Source organism: Gastrolobium bilobum, unplaced genomic scaffold (assembly GCF_033153095.1).
Source record: "Gastrolobium bilobum isolate Gb01-03AN ecotype WA unplaced genomic scaffold, APGP_CSIRO_Gbil_v1 utg7201, whole genome shotgun sequence".
In the NCBI taxonomy this organism is placed as follows: domain Eukaryota; kingdom Viridiplantae; phylum Streptophyta; class Magnoliopsida; order Fabales; family Fabaceae; genus Gastrolobium; species Gastrolobium bilobum.
Window position 1 is genome coordinate 134,874 of NW_026897562.1, and position 5,469 is coordinate 140,342.

Consider the following 5,469-nt stretch of genomic DNA (forward strand, 5'->3'; position numbering starts at 1 on the left):
TTTGAGAGACAAAGCCAGATTCTGGGCTTTGTTTGCCAACTCCAACCTTACTCCCTCCACCCACGATGCCACTCTCAAGTGGGCACTTCAGGTGCAACTCTACAACATTATGAGGAACATTCATTTTGATGCAGTACCCCTTATATATGGCAGCCTAAAGAAGAAGATCAGGAAGACTACTGTCTGCCTTCCCTGCTTGATCACAAAGCTCTGTCTAAGAGCTGGAGTGAAGACTTATAAAGATGAAGACCTAGTGTTGGGGTCTGTCGTCGATTTTAAAACCTTGAATGTTCAGAGGAGTTCTTATATTGAGACAGACATTCCAGTCCCCGAAGACTACAGACGTACTATTGGTGATGATGATGACGATGAAGAGGGCCCTGAGGCCTCAAAGAAGAAAACCACGAAGGCCACCCCTTCAAAATCAACAACCACTTCTTCCTACACCCAAGCAAGAAGAACCGTTCCCCCTCCCGCCAAGGTAAAGAAGGAAGCCCCTGTTGCTACTGAGAGCAAACAGGGAAAAAAGAAATCTCCTTCCAAAGCTCCCCCTAGAAAGGGGGAACGTTCCAGTCAGAGGTTGAAGAGATCTTTCAGTAGCACAAAAAGGACTGAGGGAGCGTCCTCTAAGAAGCCCATCACTCTCTCTGACAAGGAGGAGGATAATGAAGACAATGAGCCTATTGCAGAAAATCTTAAGAAAGGAGGAACGTTAAAACCTACACTAGTTGCTAAGGAGACGTCCCCAAGTAGCTCTGCTACTTCTGAGTCTTCTGACGTTCCGTCCCCTCCACCATCACTTGCTCATTCTTCACCACCACCAAGAACATAACAACCCTCTCCTAAGCAACAACAAAGAGAGGAAATTAAAGAAACAGATGCAGCACCTGCTGCAGAAGAACAAGTCGCTGAGCAAGAGGCTCAGCCACAGAAGAAATCTGATAAAAGAAAGGGGATTCTACAAGAAAAAGCCAACTGTGCCCATGCAAATCAGCCTAGGAGGGCCCCTCACTTGCCCCATTATCCGTCCCGATACTTCTTGGGACGAGGTCATTGCTACGGCTCTAGCAGAAGAGGAGGGCTTGGAAGTTCCTCCACTGATGGAGGAACAAGCTATAACAGCCCCCTCTTCCTCTAAAACAATAGAGGTTGTGATCAGGCAAGCACCTGAAGGACCTCCAGCTGCTGGTAACAACAACCAGAAGAAGAATAAGAAGCCAGCCTCCTCATTCCAGCAATCCCCATTGCATCAAGGAGAAAATCTCAAATTGGGATTGCTGAGATTTTTAAAATGATGGGGAAGAAGATGGAGAAGCTGCTACCTGAAGCACCATCCGTTCCTCAGCTGGACATAACTAGCACCACTGAAGAGCTGAAGGCTCTAAGGAACGGACTGGAGCAACTCTCATCTGCCTTCACCAATTTCCAGGAACAACAGAAGGCAGATATGGAGCAACTTCTCAGCACCATCCAAGCCAGCCTCAAAAGCATCAATGTTGCTCCCTCTGCACCAACCCTACAAGATGTTAGGGACGAAATCAGAAATGCAGCTGATTCCCTGAAGCTTGCTCATTCCATGCACAACACCAGAGCTGAGAAACAACTTAGAAGACTCTACCTCCAAAACACTAAAGAACGAACAGAAACCAAAGAAGCTCTCAAGGCTTTTGGGACATATTTGGAGGGGAGAATTTATCAACTGGAAAACTGAGCGCTGGATGTAGAGGGGCAGCTGGTGCATATTCGTAATGGTAGGATAATGATGAGATCCACCATTGAACATCTTGCTGCTGAAATCAGTGATATACTAAAGGACGCTGAAAAGTGGCTCCCCGAAGCTATAGTCAGAAGATTAAGATATCAGCATAGGAGAAGGCCACTTACACAGGAGGAGATTGAGGCTGAGAAGAACACAGAGCTGGACAAAAGACGTCCACAGTGAAAAGGATAAAGACCCTCCTATTTTGTTTATTTTTCATTTATTGATTTATTGTTAATTTACTTTTGTTTTCTTTTCTGTTCCCTAGTGTAAATTTAATTTCTTTTTGAAATAGAAAAATCCATTTTTGATCAAACTGTTTGGAGCATACATTTCAATTATAGTACGGGGGCTGTAAAAATTTAGATAACCAATGGCATGAAACACAAAGCCAATGATAAATTATTCTTATTCTTACTCTGAATGCTTGAAATAGGAAAAGTGAAGTGAATTTAATCTTCAGATTTTTTAAGGATACTGATCTATGTGAGCTAAAACTAGTGAGGAACGAAAAATGCCAAACACTTAATCGTGAGAGCGTTCCTGAGGTGTCACCACAATGAAACTTCTAAACTTGCTTTGATGCTGTAAGTACTGCTGAAGAACATGTGAATTTCACTAACAAGGATCAACCACCAAACACTCATCCCCTCACAATCAAACAAACACTTCCATTCCCATTCAAACCACAGCACAACCCCACACACTTATACTCATCTCCAGGTCAACTAAAAGGGGCAAGGAACAAATCCAAAATGAGCAAAAAGGACAAGAAGAAAGAAAACAAAGGAAATGGGAACAACCATTCAAAAGAATTCAGAAAGAGATACCAGATAAGATTCCTCCAAAGGAAGAAAAGAAGGTACAAAAGATAAGGTGTTCCCTCAACCATAAAAGTCCAGCTCTGAAATAGAAAACTGAAAAATTTCCTTGCCCCAAGACCTGTGACCATTCTATTTTAAAACCCCCCATCAATCCTTTTCACAAAGATCCTTTGAAAAGGAAGACACCTGCACTTCTTAGGAAAGCAGCAGATAAGCAAGTTTGACGAATCACATCCAGGAATGGACAGAGAAACACCAAGCCCTGAGTGATAGTGAGACAAAAGATCAGCAGCCTTCACTTACCTTTGAACAAATTCTTTCTATTGTCACTTATGGAAAGTAGTTCATTCTTTGAAAAGTTCATGATTACTCATTGGCGATTACTCACTGGCTCAAATTTCAAAAGTTGAGCTATTCTTTGAAATTGAACAGCCTAAGCCACCATTTGTGAGTTGTTTGAGGACAACTAACAGTTTAGTTTTGGGGTGTTTGATGGGACGAAAATTAGTTCTCATCTAAGCCCATTTTGATGGCAAAATACCATCTGTTCCCTTATCTGATGAGCAAATTTAGCACTAAAAGCACATGTTTAATATCTTTATGACAAAAACATAGTGGGAAACGGATGGTGACGTAATCCTTTGGAAAATATATAAAAAGGGGAATAGATTAGGAACATTAAATACACCTGCTGCTCTCACTCAATCTCTCTGACCACTTTGCAGGAAACGTTGAAAAGAAGGTTCTATAAAGCATGAGCGGTACAACAATCAAGCACGAAGAAACGTGTACAACAGGGAATAAAGGGTTCTCATTGGTTAAGAGGAAAGCAAGGCATGGGGAAGATCAGAAGGAAAGACAAATTTCAACAAGAAGTGTCTCATCCAATCAAGTTGCAACCCTCTTAACATTGTTCGCACCGCCCCATCCATGCAGTCAAGAAAACAACCCCAAGGAAATTACAAGCTTTGCCATTCACTCTTATGCTATAAATAGGACGTCCCAGCACGAAGAATATCATCGAATTCCTTAAGAAGAGATCACTTAATTTATTTTATAGTTTTTTTGTATAGTTTTAGTTGTAGTTAAGTAACAACACTTCTTCTCTATTCTGTATCACCCACTTGAGACTCCTCACGAGCAGCAACCATATTCACCACTTTTTATTTTATTGTAACCTAATTTGTTTCCAGTTAAATATAAGTGTTATTTCTCTCCTTTCCACTCGTTATCTCTGAACTGAATATCAGGTCTATGGGATTTCAATTTAGAATAATTATATTTAAAGTAGTAGGCATGGGTTAAACTATATGTAGAACGGAAAAGCTACAAAGTTCTTAAAGAATTATTTTCAAAACTTTTGTACTGAGCTTTTGTATTTCTTTGGTTAAGTAAGCTATATTCATTGTGTATCAATGGAAATTGAACACATACTGAGAAAGAAACTTCCATAAGGAAGGGATTTCAGACAGCTTAACTAGAGGGGGAAGGCAGTGTTGTGGAAAAAACGCGGCTGGTTGCCTTAGGAATAAGGGATCACCTCATTCATTTGAAGGTCCTGTGCTAAGTAACTGTTGGAGTCAAGGGAGCCATAGAAATATGGAAACTTGTGAGCCATTTAGTCCATGAGCTGAGGAATCAGAGTTGGCAGTGAAGAGACTAGAACAAAGACAAAAGTGTTAAGTCTTGAGTAGAGAAAATAACTATTTAAGAATGGAACCGTGAATCATTTCCTTGTGTTAAAACTGTTTTACCTCCTTACTGTTGTCTCTTAATTACTGTTATTACTATTGTTATTTTTCTCTTTATTCAGTCTTGTATCTATAAATCTCTCATGATTATTGCTGTTCTTTCTCTTAACAAGAAGGGTAGCATACATAACGAAGCGATGAACTGTTTGCTGTCAGATTGAACCTACTGTTCTTGAGGAACGTTTGACCAAATAGGTCAATTATTAACTTTTCTTTTCATTTTCATTCTTTTCTTAAAATAGTTTAAGGCATTAATTAGAGTTCTATCCTCGTGGGAACAATAATCTGGACACTAATAGTCCCTTTATTACTTGATGCGTGCACTTGCGCACTTGGGTTGAAGTTGAGAGGACACAAGTGTTTTCTCTTACTGAACTAGAACGTTCTTCATCATAATATATTTTTCACCCAACAAGCTTTTGACCTAACATTCACCGTTGGCATGTTTCTCCAAAAACTCTAAAATCCATAAATTTTCATCAATAATCATATTTCTTAGTCCTATGTATCTTTTTCAACTTATATTCAATCCTAGAGCACAAATTTTACTCAGCACATTTTTCGGTGCAATTGTACCGCTGTATTTTCATCTGATAAAAAACTATTCATTAAATTTCCAGAAACTTGCCTAATCACTCAATTTTTGTTCTGAATCAATTTCCAGGGTTATTTTTCCCATTTTTGACCTTCTACTAACATTTTACTGTTTAGGGTTACGTGTTTGTTAAATTACCATTTTACCCTTTTTACGTATTTTGACCCAGAACTCAATTTTCATTAATCCTACTCTTTAATCCTTATTTTAACTATAATTATGTGTTTCAATTCTACGAGGTGTTATATAAACTATCATGCATGGTCATTGCCCCCTCAACCCAACATAATCTAGCATGCATAACATCCTAAACTCTCATGCAAGAGAGTGAAACAGTCTCGTGAGCTCATTTTAAGGAAGGAAACAGGAAGAGCAAGGAGGGAGGAAAGAGTTCCTTAAGCTCACATGATTTAAAGACTCTTAGAAAATCACTTATGATAAATCTCTTGCTTGAAGGGTACCAAAATCTCACATGCAAGGCCTCTTTTATTTAGTAGTGTCATTGGTTTGGTCTTCTATGCACCTCAACCGACTAGCCCT